The sequence below is a fragment of the Rhamphochromis longiceps genome, linkage group LG22 (assembly GCF_057381845.1).
Source record: "Rhamphochromis longiceps isolate RC_006_pf linkage group LG22, R_longiceps_female_GT1.1, whole genome shotgun sequence".
NCBI lineage: Eukaryota > Metazoa > Chordata > Actinopteri > Cichliformes > Cichlidae > Rhamphochromis > Rhamphochromis longiceps.
In genome coordinates, this window is record NC_140577.1 from 12247578 (window position 1) to 12260991 (window position 13414).

Sequence of the window (13414 nt, forward strand, 5' to 3'; positions counted from 1 at the left end):
CCAATGAAAGGTCAATGAAAGTGTTGCGATAACCTAAGCCTGTGTAAAGATAACTTGTGAAAGGGCAGTTTCCCACACTCGTGCTGCAGGTGAGCACCTAAAGAGGGAAAAATTGGCTCAGGCAGATGACTTTCCTGATGAGATAGTGCAGAGAGGAAAAGCAAATCTGAAGACAGTCAATCTGGAGAGAAGAAGAAAGAGTAGGGGGGGAAAAAAGCATGAGAAATGAGCGGCTCGCTTGGCTGGGGATCTGGGGGTCTTCACAGTGTCCGTCCCCTTTTCAGTCAGCGTCAGCGAGATCGGAATCTCTTAAGACACAGACTGGGGAGATGAAACAGGGGAAGGGAGACAGTTGTATAAACAAGCAGAAACACAGGAGTACAGAAAGCGTAAAGAACATGAAACAACAAAAGGAGAAGATGGTGAAAGAGATAAGGGAAATGGCTGACCAAGGAATTAGAGTGTGAACCTAAACCAGGATCAAACCCTGGGAGAGTTGTACAGTTCAGCAAAAGTACAGTACACACAGCGCCAACAAGTTTGTCCAAACACTGAACCGATGCTGCTCTGCACCTGGCGGCTTAGGAGAGAGCTGACGGCTCTCCTGTCAACGCATTCACATTACAGGCCTGGCAGCTTGTGACACGGAGGCTTTGTGACGACACTGGCCAATGATGGGGGCTGTCTGCAGGAGGCTGAGCAAAGGGACCTTTCATCACGCCATGTCAGAGATGACACCGAGAGAATTTTTGATGCTTTAATCTCTACTCCCAGATGTTAGAGGTGCTTTGGGTCCTGATAATAATGCAGCATCACAAGACAGGAGAGAAAAAGCTTCTGTCTAGACTGACAAAGCAGTGACAGCCATGAAACAACCTGAAGTTAAGTGAGCTCATGACAAGCGACTTTGTCAGGCGATAAATTGATAAAAAAAAAAGAAAAAGGAAAGGCCGAGGCGTTAATGAGCTAATCAGATGATTTTCTTTTGCATTTAATTTTCTCTCATGCCAGGAATGTTGCTGCTGAAAATATGTTTTTGTTAGTTACAGGAGATGTCTGAGATGCAAATGAGATGAAGGCTGTGGAGCTTACGGACTGCATTTATGTGGCTAAAGGGGTACTATGGGGCTAAATGCATGCAAACAAACTCCGGAAAAACAGCAAAAGAAATTTACTGTGTTTCTGTGCCTTTAGGGTCCACTACAGCACCAAACTTTTCAGTCAGCCAAAGAAAAAGTAGCAGGGAAGGGAGAGCGCATGAGACGCTACAGGAGAAAAACAACAAAAGCTCCTCCAAACCTCTCCTTTGGCGCTGTGGGAGATAATTAGCTATTGGAGAAATTTGGAGAATCTGACATAGAGCACGCTGACGTTCCCCCAGTGACTACATCCCCAGTTCCCACAGCGAACTAGCCCATTTGTTTAAGACTCAAGCCCAAGATCAACAGCCTCGCACCACCCCACCCTCCCTGTGAACACACTCACCCTTCTGTAGCCCTGAAACACACACCCTCCTCCTGCCCTTAAAATCTCTTTGCTATAACCTTTGAAAACACACAAAAATAGCCAAAGACACATACGCAGAATAAGCCAGTGCCAGGCTATAAACCCTTCTAGACCTCTCGCCACACGGCGTCATCCCTGGCACGGCCCAGAACAAACTGGGCCACCGACTACGTTCCAGCTTGCTGATCCTGCGTCTTTAAGGTAAAGGCTTCAAGTAATGCCTAATTCACTTTGGCTCCAGAATATGTGTTTTCGGGGGCTTCTTGCTATGAACTAATTTACTGCCCCTTTAATGATTCGACATCATGGGAAAAAGACGAAGTAGTTTTGGTCAGAGGTTAACAACTGCCGCTAACAAGGTGCTCCGTGGGAACCCCTAATTGTTTTTTATGTGGGTTGCTGTAGGAACTGGTAAACACGTTAACGAGGGGTGGCTGCGGACATGCGCACATGCATTATGGGCTTTGAAATATGCGCACCAAGACCGACCACAATCACGCACGCACATGAAAGGGGAGCAGTTTAGTGAGAATAAGATGCCTGTGCTGCCAGCCTCATTTGATCATAGCCTTGGCTCAATCATGCTCCTCAATGTGCATTTGGCTCTGAAAAGATAGTCATGGCATTCTGCACATCAATAGACGCATTACCAACAGACAAAACGAACCAGCAGAGGCATGGAAATGCACTTGTGTAAATAACAGCGACAATAGAAATCTAAATGAAAGCTTGTTGAAATTTTCACTTATTAGCGCTATGTTCATAAGCAATTATTGCTGTTACAGTTGTTTCCTATGGGACTGCATCTGGTCGAAATCAGCTCTTTGGCTGCAGACAAGCACAGTGGCTTTTTTCTCTATCTATAGACAAAGAGCGCTCGTGCGCTCCGGATGGCTTGAAAAGCCAGCTGAAAAACATCTTGATCTATGAATGCAAATCAGTACATGTATTATAACACGTCAATTTCGGCCTGTTGTACATTCATTTGGTGCTCTGAATTGGACTGTACATCTGTTTGGCCTGAATGGTGAAATCAATGCAGGAATGCTCCATAGTTGCAGAGGGGCTGTGTGAAAGGTTTTGCTCAGTGAAACAGCCAGCTTTTCACCATCAGGACAGTTACAAAAGAGGCCTCTAAGAAGGGTTTGGAGTCAAACTGGGCCGGCCTTGCTTTGCTCTCAGAGTGTCCAAAGCAATAAAGAGGGCAAACAGAGGGAACTGTTCAGCCACTTGTACCAAAATATGTCAGCCTGAAAAGATTCAGTGAAAGCAAGCTCTCGACTTCTCAATGACAACTTTAGCTAAAGGTTCCTATGGGTCTCAGAAAAGTCTCAGGAAGGCTCACTGTGTTTTACTGCAAGGACATGTTAGGGGAGAACATGGAAAAGGCAGAAAGAGGACAGTATTTTATTGGAATTCTGCTCTACTCTGATGCTGCTCGAGGGGATCTCTAATTGGATCAACAACTGTCTGATTCCCTTCAGCCAGCTTGACCTGTCTGCCCAGACTGAGGAGGCTGTGTCTTATGGGGAAGAGAAAGAATAAGAATGGGAGTGAGAGAGAATAAGAGACATAGAAAGGCACAGAGGGAAACAGAAGGCGTTAGAAAGGGACGCTATTCTGGAGAGAGATAAAAGGATGCTAGAAAAACATGACAGGTGGATAGGACAAGCAGGGTCACAGAACAAAACTATAGCAGTGCTGCATATACGTCGCCATTGTCAGAGTCAAACAGACAGCCTCAGAATGGCTGCCAACCTAGAAGGCAGGCGGGAACAGCTTTCCTACAGGGAGGGCTTTGACAGATCCCAGTCGATAGCTCTCACAACTGCCATGCTGGCCTTGCATCCTTCAGCATGGAAATGAAGACAGTCTGCCAGGCGTTTTGCTGACAGGGACGGCACACATGGCTCAATGACACGGCCCAATAAATGGAGCCGGCGCTGAGAGGAAGGCATGGCAGAGAGCGACACAAAGAGGAAAGGGAGATAGATGGAAGGACAGATACAGTGTCATAGACAGACAACGAGACAAGAGGAGATGGTGACAGAAAGAGACAGAGGGGAGAGATTCACCGAGTTTAGAAGTGACAGGCACAGTCCAGTTTTCACTCTTCCGATCCATACTGTATAGCTCATCTCTTTGAGTGGGATGAGCATAGGGAGAAGGATGTCAACAACAGCTTGCTTCTCATCCTGCATCTGCTACACATGCTCAATGGCTATTGATCAGTGCTTGCTTAGACTTCCATAGAGGGCTTCTGCAGCACGCCATGCAGTTCTGGTCTGAGATGATATTATGGATTACGGGAAGGGAAATGGAGGGAAGAGCCCTGCATGCGGGCGGTAGAAGCCTGATCGATGAGCTATTGCACACTTAAGAGTAATGTTATGTAGGGAGTCTCTGACATGCTAATCCATCTCTCACTCTCTTTGTCCATCTCCCTCAATCGCATTTCTCTCTGTCGTAGTTATCTCCTGTCTGCATCTCTCACTCCCTTTCTTTTTCTCTTTCTTTCTTCTGTCCATCCATCTATCCATCCACTGCAGAGCACCGAATCCAGACCAAATTTAGACAAATAAACAAAGCTGATGGATGAGACGACCTCCATGTAGGTCTGGCACTGAGTCAGTCTCTAACAGCGTAGACAACTCAAATCGACTGAAACCATCTCGTGGTAATGGGAATACAAAATGCAATTGCCAAGGAATATGCAGAAATCAATGCGAAATGATCTAACAGAAAGGTGAACAATACTCTGCTTAAACACTGAGTTGTAATTATTTTAGCAGCTGAAAATATGGGTTGAATATAATTGCACTTCAAGTACTGACTCTGGATTAATCTGCTTTTGCATTAAATTTGAGAGCCACAAGTGCAGTGCAGCGCCAAACAGGAGGAGGGGTTTCCAGCTGCTCGCTGACTCCTGGGAGACGAGCTCTGATGTACCGGTGTAACAAGAACTTCATTTTAGCTTAATCAGCTAATTCCACTTGCTATTCCCAACACTAAGGTTGCCATGGTGAGTAAATAAATTACTAGAAACAACAAGTGCAGACAGAAGTTTGTGAGTGAGTGAGTCGAAGTTATGCTTATGTGTGTTTGCCAGCTCTAATGAATGGCTCACAATCCTGCATCCATATATTGAAATAACATTTATACAGGCAGACAGTCCCCACTGCATTCGGTCCAAATGGCATAGTTGAGTGCTTCTGGGTCCTGCAGTCAGCTGCAATGTTTAAGTGGCGGTGGCAGATGTTTCTAATGTTAAAGCCACACAAGCTGCTCTACGCTGCCAACATCTTTGTTTCTGCAGTAGGTCTCAATATCACTACCAACTTTATACAGTTGGCCAGGGTGGCAATTACAGTAAAAGTGGCCACAAAAAACGTAAGAGCAGGGTCTGAGATTAAAATGACTATTTGTAGAGTGGATCTGAAATAAGATCCAAGAAAATATGCACCAGGCAACTTAAGCCAGCACTTCAGATAGATAAATCTATAAGTGGGAAAAATAGACTTTGGTGTTAAGGATATTGATGATGTGTTGTACTCTTCAAAAAGCTACATCACTTGTTCCCCACTGAACTGATGAAACAAGCTTTGGAAGAACAGACTAGTTTTATTTTTCAAATAATTTACAATATGCATGAGAATCTTCTGGGTCTGGGTTTTTAAAGATAAAGTTCACCCCCAAATTTTCCACTGGCCTGTATTGCCATCTAAACTGACTTTGTATGAGATACCCAGCTTTGGAGACATCGGCTGCTGTGATGTCTACCTTTTTTTGGCTATAATGTATGAAACTCAAAGCACTAGTAAGCCGGTGTGAGAAGTTTCATAGGACTTTCAATGAATTCTTCTTTTAGTTTTTGCATCTGCTAATCAAAACTAACATTACAGCTCAGCTGATGAAGAATGTCATTAATGTTTACATTGCAGGTAGGCTACAGTCCCATGGGCCTAGTCATTGGTAGTCCATTTGGCAACCAATGACTGTGAGGGAGAAATGTGTATTTTCTTACTAGATGTGAGTGGTTGCTGGCAATCACTATAAAACTGAATGCTAAAGGCATGTTTGCACAGGTCTAGAGACTGGTCAGCAACCACCTGGAAATCATGTGTCCTAAAAAGAGTCAAAATGAAGTCCATAATGTTGCACGGAAAACTTCATTGATTTACTTTGGTTGGTTAGTTATGAGTCATCAGTACTTTGTGTGGAAGATGCAGACTTGTCTGCAAATACTTTCAAACTACTTGCGAAGGAGTGTTGAAAATGTGCAACATACGAAACCGTTCGTCTGCAAAGTAAAAGTTGCACCATTTGAAATGTGTTGATTTCAAAGGCACACCTTTTACTTTAAAGGTGAATGCTCTCCATTTCTAGTTAGCATCATAATTTTCCAAGTTTTGCTACAGCTTAGAGAGTAAGTGGTGAGTTTCTGCAGACAAATTGGCATCTTCTATGCAAACTACATGTGACTGTGGCTGCAAGTGACCAAAGCAATCAGAAAGTTGTGGTTTAGGAACCTCTCTGTGTCGCCAGCAACCACTTTCCAGCTGGTTCGGGAATACACATTTTTCCCTCACAATTGCTGGTTGCCAACCATTCTCTTGGCTGGTTAACTCTTCAGTCACACTGTTGCTGGGCGTAGTTTTGGAATTTTCTAGAATAAACTGTTCACAATAAAGATTTCTGGATTTCTGGTAAATAAGGTTAGCACGTTGTTAAAGCATGATGTTTTGAAAGACATTTCAACAAAATTTTTAAAATGTATTATTTGGTACTTCTGGCACCATGTGACAATTACTATTTAAATTTATTATATTCAAGAGAAGAAGAAGACATCTGTGATAACTTTAACACTGGGCTTCACAGTTTAAAATATTTTAGATGGATTGACAACACTACAAGCCTCAGGTCAAATATGTACAATTGATTGTAGGGTGAACTTTCCCTTTAAAGGTTATATGGTTATATCGGGATAATAATTCTTTATTAAAACTTTCAGAAAAAGATAAACAATAGCATTAAAATATTGACCCAGTCTAAAAATGAACATTTCTTCTGTCCATCCATCTGTCCAGGGAATTAATACATAAGCCTTCACTGGCTTGACCTTGTGGTGTGAAACAAGTTCTGGCGTGTGAAACTGCCCTTTTTTGGCTGTGGCAGAAGAACACAAGAGTAGTTGTTGCCGGACTTTGCCTGTGGGGGTTGACTTGTGCTTCTACGCTCTGTGTCACTGCCTGTGTGGGCAGACAGTGAAACTAGCTCTGTCCCTGTTAGCAGAGTATTATAACACTGCCAACGCCTCCAGTGACCCGTGAAAACTCCCATCTATAGAGATGAATCATACAGCGCTTTGTAATTCAACTGAACTGCCCATCTACCAGACCTACAGCAAATATTTCTCAGTATATATGACACTGGATCAGAATCAGAATAAATCAACTTTAAGCTCTGACAGTACGCCTTAAAATGTATCATGTACTCTATTGTTCTGTGAGGGGAGGTTTGAATCTCTTGTGAAGGCTTCATCACTTATATCTAGCATTAAGCCTGAATGCATATTAGCATCTTACTCAGCTTTACACACCTTTCGTTATCATATACAGCAAAATGTAGGTTTATTTATCAAGGCGAGGTTTTGCTGAGTGGGTTATTTTTCAGCACTTCTCTGCTTGACATTCAACAAAGTTACTCAAATTCACACTAGGAGTGCATTACAAACAGTCCTCTATTATTGGCTAGTATAAAGCTCTGAGGAAATAGTGGATGCTGGGTGTTTTTTTTAAAATAACATCTTGCCTCTCTCGGAGAATTTCCCTGGTGGTCCACAGACCCAAACTTCTGGTTCTCTTTATTATAAGCTTATATAACCTTTAGGTTAGCGTGCTTGAGAATTGCTAACAACATTTGAACATAAGCAGAAAATACGCTGCAAATGAAAGAGCCACATCAGTTAGAGTAGCACACAAAAGGCAGTGTGTCTGTTAACTAGGTTTCCACCGTAGGGGCTTCCAGTAACAACGGTATGGACAGGAAAGAAAATGAAATTACAGCACAATAAATGAATTATCAATAAAAAGCCTCAATACTGTATCTGAGGGAGGATCAATATGCCAGAGCCGGGCTGCAATGTGGGCCCAGGGCTGCGGGTAGCCAGATCAATAATGTCACTGGGGGTGATTGACGATCAATGCTACCAGTGACATTGATTTATGATCGATGAAAGAAGGGCACCGACTAATAAGGGGGGAAAGGGTGGAGGGGAAGTGTGCATGGGGGATTCCATAGAGTCCCCTTTACTGTAACTGATTGGGGATCGATGAAGAGTGGCACCGCGGCTGATTAGGGATCAGGCCGGTCTCGAGCAGAGGAAGGCGGCTATGTGTGAGAGCATTTGGTTGGTTGCGTGGAGACCGGCTTGTCTGAGCTGAGCAGAGCTGCAGAGACTGTAATTAAAGCTGTGCTGAAAGGAGCTTTCCACTGTTTGATAGAAGCTGCAGGTGCAGCTCTCTTTGCTCTTTCACTTTCAAAAGAGCAGCCATGCACACACACCCACACGCGTATAGTATACCACTCTTTTATGCTCACTCAGAAACATACAGAACACACACAAACCCAAAGACGGCGCAGGAAGATCTGCACTGTTTTCTTCCACCCCACCCTCGCAGAAATCTGTCACCAGCACTGACATCCTCTCTCTATTCTGGCTTGTTTTCAGCCATATTTAAGAAATTATCACTGCTTTTAGAGTCTTCAAACTAACCCAAATGACTTAAGCATCACTACTGAAAAGAATGAATTAAAAGTAAAGAAATAAAGAAATCTTTTTTTCTTTATCGTCTTTCATTTCATTAGCTAACTTGTGTTAGATTTGACCTTTCACATTCAGGTGAGACTGGAAGTTAAAGGAGCATATTTTATATTTTACAGTAGCTACAGTAGTCATATTTGCTCCTGATTACTGAGATGAATGGGTCACACTCATGTGAGACATAATGCTACATTTATTTAAGCCTTTGACACACTTTTGTTATACACTGTACATATTTGTTATACTACACCTGCTGTAAATTAAGTGCAAACAGATTTGTTTTCAATAAAAAGGAAACAACAAAAACAGTTACAGTATGGAGAGCTGGCTTCATGACTTTATCAGCTTGCTATGAATGGAACCGGCTGCTTTAACTCTAGATTACAAAGAGTCGTTGCCATGGCCATGAAACTATTAAATCTAGTTTCTGGTAGATTTTGTATTATTTAACCTCTGTTACACCCTGCACACCAAGAAATTTTTTTTAAACTGTGCATTTCTTTTCTATCCATTTTTTCTTCTTCTTCTTTTTTTTTTTTTACATTCACTGCTTTTTTTGGTCTTAATAATATAACAGTGGAAGAAAAGTATTCACTGTATAATTAATAATTCTCATAAACAAAAGCGGCCACATATGCGGCACCACAAAGCCAGTTTTCATGAAATTCAAAAGCCACAGTAAGGTCCAAAGTCAGACATGCATAATCTTTGTCTCAAAGACCCATGTATGTCTCAACTTCAAACAGTGCATCAGACATTCCCAAGACTCATAATTCATTCATTTCTTAGGTATTCTCTTTGTTCTCAAGTAGCGTTCACACTAATTTTCCTCAGTCTTTCCAAAAAAGTTGCAAAGTGGCATCGTCTTTGGGTTCAACGAATACATCGACCGTTTTCTGAGGAAGCTGCAAAAAAATTATTGCATTTACTGATAAGATTTTGATTTTGTATTTGAAGGTCGTTCTACCGAAGTGAATTAAACAGACAAAACGGCACACCACCTTATTTCTATTGCGTTACACAGTGTTTGCTTTGAATATGCTTATTTGGTTTTGGCATTAATATGGATATTTTTCTTTAAAGAAACCAAATACCAGCATTTAGAGGCAGATTGTTAAGAAAGAAATGGATCAAACGTAAATCAAAATCTGACCCTGCTTCTTTCCTTGTCCATGCTTCACTGTTTTCTCCTCAGTCTTTATATAAAAGAAAAGAAAACACAAACACAAAGAAATGACAGGAGCTTGATGACACATATCTCTTTTGAAGAAAAAAAAACCATATGAACTCCCATAATAGCTATGCTCTGTCCTCTTTGAGACAGCAATATCGGAACGAGAGAGAAGGGTTGACCTGTGTAGAGCAAGTCTGAGTAAGTCCCTGCCTAAACATCTCAGACGTGATGAAAGGCTTTGTTTTTCTCAGCCTGCGTTAATGGGCCCCAATCGATGTGGGAGAGCTGTGTTTTTTTCCCCTCCACATGTCCTGACCCTTGGGGAAACACAGGGAGGTAATGTGGGAGGGTAGAGATATTGACACACAACGTCGATATCACCAGGGTTCACAAACAGCGGCGCTTACTTCAAGTTGAGGCTGGCTCATCAATGCAGCATCAACAACAGAAGTACAGCGCAGGAAGTGCTGGCAGTTAGTGCAGACTGTAAATTAGCGGTAAGATGCAAAACAAATACTGATGTAAAACTAATGACACTCATCAGTGCTTACGATTCTCCCTTCCAAAACTACCCACCTGTCTCAGGCACATACACACACGCGCGCAGAGCGATGCATTCACCTCACTGATGCCAAGAATGTGCGGCAGCACAGCACTGCAGCAGAGGCAAGCACATCTCCACACTGGCTCTCATCTGTCACCAACAGCAACTAGCCCGCCAGTTGCCATGATGTGCAGCCTAATTGGGGGAGCTGATGAGGTCTGATGAGGCCAGTACTTATTGAATTCCCTGGCCTATTATATGGATAATGCTGGAGAGGAGCAGCCTCCCTCTCCTTTCCCATTCTCATCCATTCACTGTCCCAGCAGGGAGCTGCCGGCTAATCCTTTCTTGTTTATAATGGCTGAACGAACGAAAGGGATTTGGACACGATTTCCCCTCGCTAGCACACATCTAACACTCCCCAGTGTTGATTTTACCTCATAATGGGTCTATTGGACAAGTTAACCAGATCCCAAAACCCAGCTCAACCCTCTTGCCTGTCTTTCCTTTTCCTTTTCAGGAGGAGAGGCAGGGACATTGTTGAATAATTAGACTTTGAAATAAATGTTCTTTTCTTTTTCAAAAGCAATTATCAAACATTCAGTATGTGGCTGTACAGTATTCAGCGCTTTATAATGCATGTGTGGGACAAAAAGGAGAGAGAGAGAGAAGAAGTGTCAAACAGTGCAGCGGAGAAAAGGGGGAAAAAAAGCAGAGGAAGGCAGAAGTTGGAGAACAGATGGCTGAATGGCAGGACAACAAACTTTTAATTCTGTGCGTCAGACTGGTGAAAGAGATGGAGACCGTGAAGTCGCAGAGGGGTGCCAAGAATACTGCTCAGTATGGGACAGCACATCAAATTCCATTCGAACTGATGAAAACTCTGTGATTAATGCCTTTGCTGCACAGCACTGTAAAGCATCTGAATTTCAAATTTAAAGTTTCTATGGAAGAATTATGCATTTAGGTGGTAGGACATTCATCAGTACCAGCTCTATTGTGAGGAGAATCCAATAAAGCACATTTACTCAGATGAAGACTGCGAGAAGAGCAGCAAAGGAGCAAATATCTGACTATTATTCTCAAGTGCAGGTACAATAAGAGAGTCGCGTGGTTATAGTAAGTGACTCAAACTGTCACTTACTAACTACACTGAACAAAAATATAAACGCAACACCTTTGTTACTGCTCCCATTCCCCATGGGATGGACGTAGAGACCTAAAATTCATTCCAGATACACAATATAACCATCCCTCCCAAACAGTGGTCACAAATCAGTCCAAATGTGTGGTAGTGGGCACATCTGCTATATTGAGATAATCCATCCCACCTCACAGGTGTGCTACATCAGGATGCTGATCTGACATCATGAGTAGTGCATAGGTGTACCTCAGACTGCCCACAACAAAAGGCCACCCTGGAATGTGCAGTTTTTTGCGCTATTGGGGTCTGGGGTCCCAGAACCGGTCAGTATCTGGTGTGACCACCATTTGCCTCATGCAGTGCAACACATCGTCGCATGGAGTCTATCAGATTGTCAATTGTGGCCTGTGGAATGTTGGTCCACTCCACTTCAATGGCTGTGCGAGGTTGTTGGATATTCGTGGGAACTGGTACACGCTGTCGTATACGCCGGTCAAGCACATCCCGAACATGCTCAATGGGTGACATGTCCGGTGAGTATGCTGGCCATGCAAGAACTGGGACATTCTCAGCTGCCATCTGCCCTGAACAATGTGAACCATGATTCATCCGTGAAGCGCACACCTCTCCAACGTGCCAGACGCCATCGAATGTGAGCATTTGCCCACACAAGTCTGTTACGGCGACGAGCTGGAGTCAGGTCAAGACCCCGATGAGGACGACGGGCATGCAGTTGAGCTTCCCTGAGACGGTTTCTGACAGTTTGTGCAGAAATTGTTTGGTTGTGCAAACCAATTGTTCCAGCAGCTGTCTGGGTGGCTGGTCTCAGACGATCTTGGAGGTGAACCTGCTGGATGTGGAGGTCCTGGGCTGGTGTGGTTACACGAGGTCTGCGGTTGTGAGGCCGGTTGGATGTGCTGCCATATTCTCTGAAACGCCTGTGGAGACGGCTTATGGTTGAGAAATGAACATTCAATGCACGGGCGACAGATCTGGTTGACATTCCTGCTGTCAGCATGCCAATTGCACGCTCCCTCATTGCTTGTGGCATCTGGGGCATTTTGCTGTGAGACAAAACTGCACATTCCAGGGTGGCCTTTTGTTGTGGGCAGTCTGAGGTACACCTGTGCACTACTCATGATGTCAGATCAGCATCCTGATGTGGCACACCTGTGAGGTGGGATGGATTATCTCAATATAGCAGATGTGCCCACTACCACACATTTGGACTGATTTGTGACCACTGTTTGGGAGGGATGGTTATATTGTGTATCTGGAATGAATTTTAGGTCTCTACGTCCATCCCATGGGGAATGGGAGCAAAAACAAAAGTGTTGCGTTTATATTTTTGTTGAGTGTAGATGCGCGGTGTATTTCTGATGTATGCACCCAGCTCTTTGTCTGCCTTACTATTAAAAACAACAAGCTGCTTTAGATCTCTGACATTGTGATCACCTGGAAAATATTGTGTTGGTTCCCCCTTTTGCTGCCAAAACAGCCCTGACCCACTGAGGTTCCACTAGACCCCTGAAGCCATGCTGTGGTATCTGGCACCGAGATGTTAGCATCAGATTCTTTACGGAACGGGTAATTAATCGGCAGAACTGTAGATTTTGACCAGTTTATTGAATAATCTGAAACTCTTGAAAAAGAGTTTATCAATGCAATTAACCCAGCAACAGATTCTGTAAGGTGTGGTCTCCATGGATGCTTTGGTAGGTGGTACATGTCAAAGTAACATCCCAGTGCTATCTAGAAAAACAAAAGGCCATATTTATAGGGGTCAGTTGTTGCGGCCTTATAGATCAGGGACCACACTGACGAGGAGGGCCATTAAGGCAGCAACATTTAAACGCTTACATGGAGAAGGTACAACCTGGAGTTCACTAGGGGCACAGCAAATCAATATTAGCTCGACTTAGAAATCTGCTGTATAATCCTTGATCTCCAAGGCCATTTGCTTTGCTGCCTGAAATTGGATACACCCTGACTGCACACCCCCACCCGCCTGCTACGCAAAGCCCGCTGTGCGCTCCACAAATAAGACATCCTGAAAAATTGATCTGGATGCATCTGTAGCAAGATTACGTCTAGGGCTAAGAGAGAGATATGACTAGCTCGAGGTAATTGATAAAAATGCGCGTCTATGTGTAAGAGGATCATGATGGGGCCCGGCGAATGTGGCAGCATTATCATAGCCACATCACTACCATCTAGAAGACT

The 13414-nt window shown here is 43.5% G+C and overlaps 1 protein-coding gene across 3 annotated transcripts in view; it reads right to left on the reverse strand.

Moving 5' to 3' along the window:
- The window catches only part of LOC146643618 (RNA-binding motif, single-stranded-interacting protein 3), a 313547-nt gene that overhangs the window by 44093 nt on the left and 256040 nt on the right, over positions 1 to 13414 (reverse strand). The window lies entirely within an intron of this gene.